The sequence below is a fragment of the Lissotriton helveticus genome, chromosome 1_1 (assembly GCF_964261635.1).
Source record: "Lissotriton helveticus chromosome 1_1, aLisHel1.1, whole genome shotgun sequence".
Lineage (NCBI taxonomy): Eukaryota > Metazoa > Chordata > Amphibia > Caudata > Salamandridae > Lissotriton > Lissotriton helveticus.
The window spans coordinates 1613211025-1613224747 of NC_136057.1; the positions used below are offsets into that span (position 1 = coordinate 1613211025).

A 13723-nucleotide genomic window follows, 5' to 3' on the forward strand; every position below is an offset into this window, starting at 1 on the left:
CATGTCCACAGATTTTCTGCATTTGGCTAGTGCGTTTGCCTCGTCACGCCGGAATGTAAACTCACTGGAAGCCCTCTTTTACAGAATACATATTTTAACCCACCCCTTACCCTATAGAACGTCGTTTCAGCCGACATATGGCCCCTGAGATGGTCAGCTAATGTCTAAGTCCTCGTGCGGGGTCTGGGCGCAGCAGACTTCGCACTGTACTTTCACAGCCTGGCGCAGGTCGCCGAGGCACAAAGGAGCTGTAGGGCACCGGCAGAGACATTCAAGGCAGAAGGAGGGTGAGGTGGGCGCAGAAACGCCCCTGTAGGTAGCAGCGGAAGGGCTTCACGCCCTCGCCCGACGAGCAGCACATCCGACATGGAAGTGAACCTGGGAGAGAGCACGCTTCCGGGTCACCACGCCCTCAGCAGGTCGGCGGTGGAAAAGAAAACAGTTCAAACAAAAACGCTACTCGGAAGCTTGAGGGATCGAAAAACCTCGGTGGGTTACTATCTTATTGCATTTTAAAAACAGGAAGAGGGTGATTTTCTGCAATAAAATCGGGGGACGGTGGCATTGCCAGTATGAAGAGAGGGAGCTTAATATTTCCCAAGAATCAGGACATCTTGATAAAATACATCACATGAGATGGGGAAACAATTCAGCCCTGGCGAAACCGCTAAAATCAGTCCCACTCCCTTTATATCTCCGCACAATCTCTCGCTTTCCATTGATTCATTCTCTCTCTTCTCTTCCCCATCTCTATTCTCTTCTCCCTCTCTGATCGCTTTCTCTATCTACCTTCTCCCTACCTCTCTTTCTGTCTATCTTGAAGCTTCTCTTTAACTTCTGCAATCAATCTTGGGGAGCTGGAAAAAAAATGTTGTTTGCGCTTTTCTCTGTGCCCATAAAACACTATCTAATGAATCGAAGTGCACAACTAAAGCTAGTCATTAGATCAGTACATTTAAATAACAAAAAGCACATTAGACTTCACAAGAAAGGCAGGTAACTGATAAGTTTCAAACCTTAAAGGTTTATTAAAAGGTTAAACTATTTACTGATTGGAAATCATCCAATTAATGTCAATCGATACATGAATACATTAGTAAATATGAAGTTCAAATCAATAAAAGTCATATAAACAAATGGTAGAAATATAAAATCACCTCAAGGGGAAACATTAAGAACATAAGTACTCTACAGTTATAATTCATGTTGATTGTGAATATTAAAACTGTAAAAGACCAATAAAATGTTTTTAAAAAAAACCCATAAGTACTCCCGTAAAGCTAGTACTTTAAATCTCCTACTCTGCTCTGCTCAGTAAGCGTTCTAAAAGAGTTTTAAACTATAACCTTCTTTGCTGCAGCTTAATGCACACTATTCTAATATTTTCTACACTTATACATAGTTCCCCCAAAGTGATCCAATCAAGTTAAAAGTATAAAGAATCAATCTCAGACTCACTAGTTTCCAGGGTTGGACTGGGAACCCAAAGCAGCCCTGGCAAATTTTGTCAGACGAGCCCCGTATGGTGCACAGCGAGTGCATGCGCTAGCCTGAACACTACAAAGAGGGTTGTGGGAAAGGGGTCTCCCCATAAAACAATTGTGGGAAATGGTGCATCCTAAAACACATTTTCATTAAATATATTCAATTGTATTAGCTTTTAAAGCATAGTAAATTATGTGATGACCCTAATATGCACCAGGATATGACAATCTTTGTCAGGGTTCTTCAAAGATCCCCCCACTATCACTTTCCAACTGTGCCTCTCATCTCTCCGTAGTCCCTCTCTCATATGTATTTTATTTGCTTTATAGCACCTCTCATATCAGTAAAGGGAGTCGGAGCACTTAACACGGAGAGCCTTAAAAAATTTGGATTTACAGATGAAGATTATGTCAAACTGGTAGGTACGCACACACAATTTGATAATCTGAGTAAAAGGAACCCATCCAATAATGAAGATTTCAATACATTGATTTATAAAAAAAAGAAAATTGAGAGGATAGAAGCACATAAATAATTTATGTTGGAATACTTAAGAGCCAGAGTTATTCCTCAAGGCCCAGAGAGTAATAAATATTCCAGGCCTAATTGTCAATATCCGCCAATTTTTTGAAAAGTGGTCCATGACAGCGAACTACTGTTCTCGAGACCTGTGACTAGTAGAAACAGCCAAATAATTCATCTAAATATTGACGAGTGAATTATCAGAATTAGAAGATAAGATCAAAAAGAAAAATGCATTAGAAGATGCGAAGAAAAAACTGGAGAAAGTAGATAGTGAATTAGCATTGTTTACAGATTACCTCACAAAGAGGAAAACAGATAAGTTGAAAAAAGACATCAGGTATACCACTCGAGAGAACCTATGCATATCCTGGCACAACAATATTATAATCAGGACCAGTTTAACGACAGATCATTTTCGCCTAATAACCAACATAAGAAAGTACTGACTTTTTCAGATTCCGATAATGAGGGAGGTTCACACGAATTCGATCAAGCAGGAAGACAATATCCATTTGACATTAACCAGTCAGAAGCACATCCTTTTTTAGCCAGGCAAGGGACAGGGAGGATCCGTCAAAAATTTCGGTACCAGACCAACTACAGGGGCAACTACCAACAGATCCATTACCTACCAAACAACTTTCAAATGTTAGAGACCTGAAATGCCCAATACTGAAGACAGGGAAATTAATACCTATTTTCGATTTATCTCATACCAAAATTGATCCTTCTATTAATTCCTTGCTATATAAAGGGTTATCCTTTGTACATCACTCTAAAATCAACATATTTGAATTGCACAAAGACATTCTAGACTTTTTTTCGCAAACTACATTTGAATAAGTATTTTGCAGGAACAGCGTAATCATCTGATAATTATTCTAACTTATCAGACTGTTTCCACCTTCCATCTTGACTCCATCTCTAGATCAGTTAGAACCATATGGCGAGGTATTGCCTAGTCCCCCCACTCCTGGACATACCTTTTACCTGCTCACTTGTTGACCTTAGGGAACCACATACCCTCCACTTCCCACCCCCCAAGGCATCCACAATGGAAAAGCAACACACAGTGGCTTGGGTTAGGGGGTCGTAAAACCAGGCCGTATTTTATTATTAAAATAACAAAACATTCATTTTTATATTTATAATATGCAGAAAAGTCCAGTCCATTACATTGATATGTACAGTATTACATTGATATATAGAGTATTCCAGTTGGCTATCCTTAACATGTTTCTAATACATAACCATTCCTGTCTTAACCCCTTGCATGCCGTCCGACGTCGTGGTGGACGTGTGCGGAGGACGGCCGGGGGCCGTCCGAATCCCGCCTACTATTTAAATCACCTGCACAGCCCAAAAATGTGCGCAGCATGCAAGGGGTTAAGCTAAATGTTCAACAATCAATCCATTTTCTTGGTATCCCTGTTTGAGCCTATGGCAAGGTGAATGACTAGTCCAAGATGTACGAGGGCCCACCCTCCTACCGGAGTGTCTTGCGCAGTGGGCCCAGTTGCCAGAGGTTACCTCCCCAGGCACCCCCTATGCCCTCAATATTATTTCCAAGGGGCTGTGCTGTCATGCCAAGTTTCCTGCGCCACTGCGCCTTGTGCGGGGGTTGGCCCAAAATACCTACCGGAAGCGGAATGTCCCCATCCCGCACCCTTCCAGCCTACTAGCTGTAACTGCCCCCTGGAGTACCAAGAAAGACCAACTGTCCCCTCCCACAGGCATCCTCATCTGACAATGGTGATGCCTACTAAGGACCGAAAAAATATGCCCACCAATCATAACCTTACTGCCACAGGCCAGCATAGTTGACCGACTATCTGCACACCCCCCTTGCATCTCCAAGGTCCCTCTAACCAAGCTAATAGGTTTTCCAGATACATTTCATTTCTAATTTTGGAGAGATGCACTCCATCCTGCAGCAAAAACCTTTTACCCCTGATGCACCCCTCCCCCACCAGCCATATCAGGAGGGCTTGTGCAGGGGCCCGTCTGCCCGCTAGGATACCTCCCTCAGGCACTCCCATACACCCATCTTCCTCCTACCAAGGGCCTGTGCTTAGCTTGCGCCCACTACGCATGGGCTGGTGTGTGTGAGGTCAACAGTCCTGCACCTGCATCTCTGTAACTCCTTCTGCGCCCACAGGAAAGTGACAAAGGATCCAGTTGCTGTCCAAGAAACTCCTTGGACGCTACACCTTGTCAATGCCTCACGTGGGAGTGTAACATGTAGAGTCAATGTAGGCTTTGCTGAGCTACGCAAAAATGCACAACCTCAGCGAATCATGCCCGTACTGCTGCATCATGCGGCCTTTGAATCCTGCTGAACGTTCCTTGCCAAAGATGCGGATGACAGGGGCACTGCCATGATCCATCTACGCATTTAATACTCTGGCAACAATAGGCTCAGCCTACCATGAAAATGCTACCCATACCTAAGGAGTTTGAGTTAACTGAATACCTGCTAGACCAATTCCCGCTTACTTCGCTCACATACAAGCTCATCTTCTCAGTAATTTGCAAAGAATTAATTATTAGTGTGGGTACCTGTGGCACAGGGTTAGCACATGCATTAGCAGAGGCTGAGACTCTTATCATAGTAGTCCCAGGATATACGGAGTGTCAATGCTACAAGGCATTATCAGTATCATTTTATAGAGGTGCAGGCCAACAAAACAGTACTGCTAACGAAAAAGACACAAGACAGGAGCATACCATTAGCAAAGTAAGGAAAACGACCCACCCCCCCCTCCCATCCATAGTGCCTCAACTGGGTGCCGCCCACATAAATATATTGGTACCTTAAACTTAGCCAATACCATGGACCATGCATAGCACCCTGCCAATTCCTTCAGTGTTCACATTCTACCATGCGATTCAGTCTGCTATATACCTAGAGTGCACCCACTCATATCCTGAATACTGTTGATTTTGAAATGAACTGATAAACGGAGCGACTGTCATGATCCTCTTAAGAATTATGGAACATCGCATCCCTGCCCTTCCAAAACACTACTCCTCTATAGGCAGCTCTGGATGGAAGAAGAGCCGCTCAGGTGCACATCCACAAAACAAAGAAGCAGGCTAGCTTGACAATTAACACAGTCCTCATCAGCCACAGCTCATACTCTCTACAGACGGGAGCAGAGATATCTCCAGCGCAGCAGCCAAAGTGGCACCTCGCCCAACTGTCTCAGAGGGGCCGACTGGACACAAAACACATCACAATTGCCTACAAATGAAAGGATGGCAGGCCCACACTTCCTGCCTGTATCATCACAGTTGTCAAAAACTAGGCCTGCACAACAAGCAGGAGCCCGTCTCATAAAATGTCTGCCACAATAGCACATGCATCCCATTTCTCACCTCCCCTCCGTTCTATTAGCAATGATGAATGCTTTTGATACCAATAAATAAATTTCACTCTGTTTTTGAGCAAACCTGCTATGTCTGGTGAGTTTCATTCATTTGCTCCTGGAATGGTGCCAGTATGTCCCCATCAAAATGGTGTCAGAGAGTGGGAACATTGGAGGACTGTGATGTCACTAGTTGGTAAGTGAGATGTACGCTAAATAACTAACTTGCCTTGCTGCAAGAGACCTTTCAGTCTTTCAAATGTGTATTTAACACATAGTATTAATAAAATGTGCATTGAGTGGCATTTAAAAAAGACAGGGGACTGTAGAGAATTTGTAAAAAAAAATATTCCCTGTATCAATACACTAATTGATATGTGGCATACACTGCAGGAGAGCCTGGGTTAGAGGATAATTTATGTGTACCTACACATATAAGAAGTAGAGTGAAGCAGGTGACTAATAAGTAACTAAGTTACTTTATGTCAATAAATATTGACAAATGGCTAGACCCTTAGGGTTTTTTTTACAATCAATTTTCAGGAGACCCTATGCTAGTAGGGGGTATTGATTTTACCCACAAAAAGAAACCCTCCCAGAATATATTGAGTGGAGCTTCTGATTTGCTGGTTGCACCGGAACACAGGGAATCATTTTGAAATATGCGTAGTTATGTCATGGATGAATCACTGCATTGGAAGGGTATTGATCTTCAGTACTGGACCTCTATCTTTCCTTGATTGATATAAAAAATGGAGCGCATTAGTGCATGAGAGAAGGAAATTGGTTTTATATGTGATGTCTCTGGCTGGTCCATTACTGTTGATTTCCCTCTTATTAACTCATTCTCTCCACTACCTAACAACTTTTCCCATGTAGGAGACCTTTTGAATTTATCTTTCTGGCTGTAAGCGCACATTATGAGTAAAAATTCAAAATGTCACAAGACAGGATCTCAGATGAAAATCATGTTAAGCTCACTAGAAAGCTGTTGAAAAAAATGTCAGGAGAGAAAAATTCAAATGACGGTAAGAATATGAATGACATAAAATATGTTAAGTGGCTGCACTCATAATGAGAAAGTTTGGAAATTTACTCTTGACAGTGGCAGTCGTAAAACATCTTTCAGGGTTAGGAAAAAAGTGGTTGGAGGAAAAGTGAACTTGGAAACATTAAGATTTTCACATGAGCAAATCTACACATGTAAATTTGCTCATGGAAAAATGCAGTTCACAAATATTTTCTAGGAGTACTATTTCTTGGCCTACTTCTGTAAATTCTTCTGAATTCAATGAAACCATGTATATGCAAGGATATATGCCATGCATGCACTTTTGAGACTTTCTTTAATAATTGGGCCTCCAATTAGGCCTAGTGTTATCCATGACCTTTTGTGTATATTAAAATGATGCCTGTCACTCTCTCTCTCTATCAGCTGGCATCACTGTGAGTGACATTATTCTGCTCTTTCACAAGGAGCTTATTGACACACAAAGTAGTTTTGTACAGTGCCCAGAACTCCTGTGGCAATGTGTACTTTTTGAGACCAAAAACGATTTTTGCTTTCGCCAATGCTTGTTAGAATGGCGAGGGCCCAGCAGCTCCAACACTGACATGGGTTTCACAAAAACCATGCCTAAAAAAATAAATTAAAAAAAAGACTGACCTCCAATTTCAGACCTACTGGCTTTGGCAATGCTTGTTTATTTTTCTTAAATGTATTTAAACAGGTTAAACTGATTTTCCATTATGAATATTTTTGGGAAATACTAGCATACATCAATATGTTACTAAATAATGCTGCAAAGATATGATTCCTAAAATATTACAGTAGTTTAGCAAAATGTTTTTTTTCTTTCTTGCATTTTGTAAACGTTTTATTTTGAAAGCAAAGAATAATCACACTTGCTTTCAAGCATCTGCAAATATTTGCATATAATAAGAGAACATTCTGGGAGCATTATACATAGCCTCATATTACTAAACTTTGTGTGTACAAATTTATACTGGAACCACCATCAGTAGTGCAGTCAGAGCTTACAACATTTAAGAATCGGAGGCTTTTGGCAGCAGCTGTTAACCAGGACGTGTCAAAGAGGGCAGAAAAGGTCCTAGGGTCAGGCTGGAATAGATTTGTAAAGGGTGATTTTAGGAGCACAGAGCAAGCAGTTTTGTCTGAGACAGACCTGGTTAGCTCAGTGACTTTCCGTAGAAAAAGGCACTAAATAGAAAAAAGTAGGCCTCACAGAGAAAAACGAATTTGTGTGTTTTTATAAAACTAGGACATAACAAATATTAAAAATAGATCCAAAATGTTGCAGCACTCTTGTGGCATATGCACTTTATTATGACATTTCAAGAAAACTCAAAATGACAGTAGTGTAAGCTGAATTTATCATTGATGTGGAGTAGATTTGACTCTCCTTAGATACATGATACTAAGATTTATCTCTAACTGGTTAAAATATGTTGTTGCACCACATAAAAAGTGTGAATATTAGTTTATTTAACAACACCAATATTACTGTCTCTTAGTGACAAACTTAAAATGTAGTGTGGCCGAATGGCTGCAGTGTCAAATACAAAGGCTATCAAAAGTAATGCAAATAGTAGCTCTAGAGACCTGAATTACATTGCACGCCTTAATGCACAATAGTTCTGGGCGCATTATGCCAATTCTTTAGGTGCTAGGAAGCACACTGCACACAAATAAAAATAAGTATAAAAAAAACAGGAGAAGTTAGATCCTACCTTTCAAATATCAGGACAGGCACGGAGAAGGAAATGCTTTTCAGTCATGCGTCTCGAGAGATACTTTCAAATATGATCGTACCTTTTAAAATATCACCACGGAGGCACACAGCCTTCTGGAGAAGTTTCTTTGAACAAATAAGTCACATGGGGTAACGTCGCATTTTTGATCTGAGGTTAGCCACTATGTGTGTGTACAGGGCTGTGTTTGATTGAACGGGCAACATATTCCTTTTCAGCAGATTTGCTTCTATTTTGGCCTACAGCAAATAACACGTGTTAAGCAAATGCAAACTCCAGTGCAACTTATTCTAAAGCACAAGTTACTTACCTTCGGTAGCGATATATCTGTAAGAAACAGTAGTTAGTATTAGATTCCTTACCTTAGAATATCCCCAGGCGTCAGACTGGATCTGGAAATTTTTGCGTAGCAGTACCCAAGGTAGGCGTCGTCCGCGGCTCCGCGTCCGTCGTCGGCGCCGTGATGACGTCGTCGGAGTACTTAGACGCCGCCTCCGCGCGCTGACGTCAGTTCTTATACACAGCTTTTCCGCGCCAGAAACGCAGAGCCATGATAAAAACCGACACTGGTGCCATGAAACTAGGGCCCTGAAAGGGGGTGAACTCAACCCTAGATATCGGTTCGCAGAACGGGGAGGATGGGTGGGGCGGTAAGGAATCTAATACTAACTACTGTTTCTTACAGATATATCGTTCCCGAAGGTAAGTAACTTGTGCATCTGAAAGAAACAGGTCAGTATTAGATTCCTTACCTTGGAATAGATACCCCAGCAATACCAACCCCGGTGGTGGGTCTGCGAACCAATGATCACACCAGAAAGTCCTGGAGGACGGAACGGCCAAAGAAGCCATCCCTCCGGACTTGGCTGTCCAGGCAGTAGTGTTTTGCAAACCTGTGCAGCGAGGCCCACGTAGCTGCCTGACACATGTCCTGCAAGGGTACTCCCCGGCCCAGGGCAGTAGTAGCCGCAGTGGCCCGAGTGGAATGGGCCCTCAGCCCAACAGGAGGCTCCTTTTTAGCCAAAGAGTAGCATGCCTTGATGCACAACACGACCCACGAGAGATGGTCCGTTTGTGCACCGCCCGCCCCTTCTTAGCGCCCACGTAACCAACAAAGAGTTGGTCATCCACCCGGACCTGGCGTGTGCGGTCTAGATAGAATGACCGCGCACGTTTTGGGTCCAGACGATGGAGCCGCTCTTCCTCTTTAGAGGGATGCGGAGGCGGAAAGAAGGTGGGCAAGGTGATGGAAGGCCCGATGTGGAAGGCTGTGACTACTTTGGGCAGGAAAGAGGGTCTTGTCCGCAACACAACCTTGTCCGGATGGACAGAAAGGAAAGGAGGTTTAGAGGAAAGGGCCTGGAGCTCACTCACTCTCCTGGCAGAGGTGATGGCAACCAGGAAAGCAGTCTTCAGAGTAAGAAGGCGAAGAGGACAGTTATGAAGTGGCTCAAAGGGAGCGCACATCAGGTAAGTGAAAACCCGATTCAAGTCCCACTGGGGCATCACGAAAGGAACAGGGGGAAACATATGAGTGATGCCCTTCAAAAATCTGTTAACAATTGGAAACTTGAACAAAGAAGGCTGATCAGGTAGCCTCAAGAAAGCGGAAAGGGCAGAAAGGTAGCCCTTGATAGTGCCAGAGCAGAGCCCTGCTGGGCAAGAGAAAGAAGGAAGAGGAGAACCTCTGAAAGAGGGGCAGAAAGAGGATCCACAGCCTTTGCTGTGCACCATGCCACAAATTTGTTCCACCTGCAGGCGTATATCGATGTTGTGGAGGGACGCCTGGCTGCCAGAATTACGTCACAGACTTCAGGAGGCAAGTCAAATGGCCTCAACTGTCGCAGCTCAATCTCCAAGCATGGAGGTGGAGACTGGACAGGTTCGGGTGGAGGACCGTCCCCTGCTGCTGCGACAGAAGGTCCTCCTGAAGAGGCAGACGAATCGGGGAATCAACTGACATGCTGAGTAGCTCGGGATACCAGTATCTTCGTGCCCAGTCCGGAGCCACAAGGATGACTTGGGCCCGGTCGCGCTTGATCTTCTTCAGCACTCTGGGCAGAAGTGGTATAGGTGGAAGTGGTATAGGCGGAAAGGCGTACAACAGACCGCAACTCCACTCGCGACGAAAAGCGTCTCCGAGCGAGTGCCGCCTTGGAAATTCCAATGCGCAGAACTGATGACATTGCGCGTTCTCTTCTGTGGCGAATAGATCTAACCAAGGCTCTCCCCACTGCTGAAAGAGGCCTTGCGCCACGTCCTAGTTCAGACGCCATTCATGATCCATCATGCACCGACGGCTGAGTTTGTCCGCCCTGGCGTTCAGAGAACCTGCCAGGTGTTGAACCACCAGGGTCACGCCCTGATGTTCCAGCCACTGCCAGAGGCGCAGAGCCTCCTGGCATAGGGTCCACGACCCCACCCGCCCTGTTTGTTGCAGTACCACATGGCGGTGGTGTTGTCCGTGAACACCTGCACTACATTCCCCCGGACAGAGGGGAGGAATGCCTTCAGTGCAAGCCGGATCGCCCGCAGCTCCAGAAGGTTGATGTGGAGCCGGGATTCTGCCGGAGACCAGAGGCCTCTGATCTCCGCCTCTCCCATGTGGCCCCCTCAGCCCTGGAGGGACGCGTCCGTCACAACTACGTGCTCCTGTTGGGGTAGGGAGAAGGATCTGCCGCTGACCCAATCGCGGTCCGTGAGCCACCACTGCAACTGTCTCACAGTGCCTTCCGAGATCAGGACGTGGTCGGACAGGTTGCCCTGATGCTGGGCCCACTGAAACTTCAGGTCCCACTGCAGAGCCCGCATCCGCCACTGGGCGTGATGCACCAGAAGGATGCAGGAGGCCATCAGCCCCAGAAGCCGCAGCTTCAACCTGACCGAGACTCGGGATAAAGGCTGAAAGATCGGAATCCGTGCCTGAATATCCCGAACCCGCTGCTCGGGATGATAAACCCGAAACTGCGCCGAGTCCAGAACCGCTCCGATGAAGAGGAGCTTCTGAGAGGGGCACAGGTGTGACTTCGGCACATTGATGGAGAACCCCAGCAGATGCAGGAGGTCCGCCGTAGTCTGGAGGTGGCTGACAACTGTCTGGGGCGAGCCCGCCTTCAACAACCAGTCGTCGAGGTAGGGGAAGACTGGAACCCCTAACCAGCGCAGATGAGCTGCGACCACCGCCATCACTTTCGTGAACACCCGTGGGGCGCTGGTAAGGCCGAAGGGGAGCACGGTAAACTGAAAGTGCTCGTGGCCTACCGTGAACCGCAGGTAGCGCCGGTGGGCCGGCAGGACGGGGATATGAAAATAAGCGTCCTGCAAGTCCAACGCTACCATCCAGTCTCCTGGGTCCAGGGCAGCTAAGACCTGAGCCAGTGTCAGCATCTTGAACTTCTCCTTCCGGAGGATGCTGTTAATGTTCCTTAGATCCAAGATAGGGCGTAGGCCCCCTTTGCCTTTCTTGGGTACCAGAAAGTAGTGGGAGTAACAACCACACCCTACTTCTGGCCCAGGAACGCGCCCGATGGCCCCCTTGGCCAAGAGGGCCGTAACTTCCTCTTGCAGAAGTTGCAAGTGATCCCCTGACACGCGGTGGTACTGCGGTGGCATGGCTGGAGGGGTCGCCTCGAAGGGGAGGGAGTAGCCCCTTCGGACGATTTGCAGCACCCACCTGTCCGATGTGACAGTGTGCCAGTGGAGGTGGTGATGGCGAACCCTGCCCCCCACTGGCATCACATGGGCCTGAAAGCACGGACTAGGAGGGCTTTGAGGAGGATGCTGCAGGGGTAGGTGTGGACTGGCCTCGCCGTTGTCCCGGACCGCCGCCACGGCGGTTTCCACGTCCGCCACCGCGCTGGATGGTAGTCTGCGGCCTGTGGCTGGCAGGACGTGTGGGGGCGCCCCTTCCTTGGCCACGAAAGGGGCGAAAAGCATGGTCAGCTTTGTCGCCGAAGAGGCGACGGCCATCAAACGGCATGTCCATAAGTGTGTTTTGGACATCAACCGAGAAATTGGCAGACCTCAACCGGGCGTGGCGACGAATCGCCACCGTCGTTGCCATCGCTCTGCCTAGTGAGTCAGTAGTGTCCAGCCCACACTGGATGGAATAACGCGCCGCATCTCGACCCTCCACAAGGGCTTGGCCGAGTTTAGCCCGGACCTCCACCGGGCATTCTGGCAGCACGTCCGCGACCGTATCCCACATAGAGTGGGTGTAGCGGCCCAAGAGGCATGCGGTGTTGACTGACCGCAATCCTAAACTCAGGGAGGAGAATACTTTCTTTCCGTATTGCTCGTACCTCTTGGATTCCCGGTCGGGGGGAGCCAACGGGAATGCGGTCTGGGAATTAGAGGCCTGGATGACCAGGCTCTCGGGGGTGGGGTGGGTAGACAGAAAGCAAGGGTCGCCCGGAGCCGGGCGGTGGCGCCTGGCCAGGTTCCTATCCACAGGCTGACCTGTAGCGGGCTTGGACCAAGTGCCCAGAAGAATGTCTGATAAGGCCTCATTGAACGGCAGCAGAGGCTCGGCCGAGCTTGCCTGCGGTTTAAGGACCTCAGTGAGGAGGTTAGTCCTCACGGCCGCGACGGGGAGCTCAAGGCCCAAGGCCTTGGCCGCCCTCATCAGCACCACGCTATAGGCAGCCCCCTCCTCTGTAGCCACGCTAGGAGGGGAGACAAAACCAGTGTCTGGCAAAGTGTCCAGACCACTGGCATCCCCAAGCTCTCCTGTCCAGTCCGCAGAAGACTGACACTCACGTGCCAGAGGGTCCTCAGACCCCTCCCAATCCCCCTCGTCACCCATCGCCTGGTACTCAGGCTCAAAGGATGGGGCCGGGTCGTAGAAGTAAAAATCTCCCATCGGCGCCGCTCCGACGCCGGTCCCGAATCGAGGGCAGGAACAGAGACCGCGTCGTCCTGGGACGGCGCCAGGGGCGACACCCTTGGGGCCAGCGCCGGAGAGGTCGTGAGGTCGACCGGCGGCGACCCAGATCCGGAGCCGGATCCAGTGGGGCCCTGCAGCGTCGGGACCGAAGTCGCCGACGGCGCCGGGGCCGAAGCACCCGGCGGTGCCGGGGCTGAAGCACCCGGCCCGCGTGGGGACCCAGTCGGGACCGCTTGGCCCGAAGGAGCGAGCGACCTCATGGCCACGAGGAAGTCATCAATCTCCCCCAGGCGTCGCGTTCTGCCTAGGGACCGGCGGGTATGGAGCAGGCCGCGACACCTGCGGAGCCACGTGGGCGGCGCCTGGACCCCCGGCCGCATCGTGCGAGTGTTGGGGGTAGTCAGAAGAGCGATGGTGCCTCTTCGTCTTCTTGTGCCTCTTACCTGAGGACTTCGAGCCCGAAGACTGATGACGACTCCCGGAACTGTCGTGACTCCAGCCCCGCGACCGGTCCCTCGAGCGGCGCGGGGCGGACTGCCGAAGCTCGAGTCGCTTACGGGACCGCTCCCGTCTAGCTTTAGACGTCAGGGCCCGGCAGTCGGAGCACGACTTGTCGTCGTGGCCCGGGCCTAGACAGTGCCCCGGCGATGGGGGTCGGTAACCGACGTCAGTCGGTTGCAGTCGGCGC

The 13723-nt window shown here is 48.2% G+C and overlaps 1 long non-coding RNA gene across 1 annotated transcript in view; it reads left to right on the top strand.

The window, feature by feature from the left end:
• Window positions 1-421: 421 nt before the first annotated feature.
• Window positions 422-13723, top strand: part of LOC144773711 (uncharacterized) — a 34572-nt gene continuing 21270 nt past the window's right edge. Inside the window, exon 1 of the long non-coding RNA XR_013600054.1 lies at window positions 422-489. This is a non-coding gene — a long non-coding RNA (uncharacterized LOC144773711). The remainder of the gene's footprint in view (window positions 490-13723) is intronic.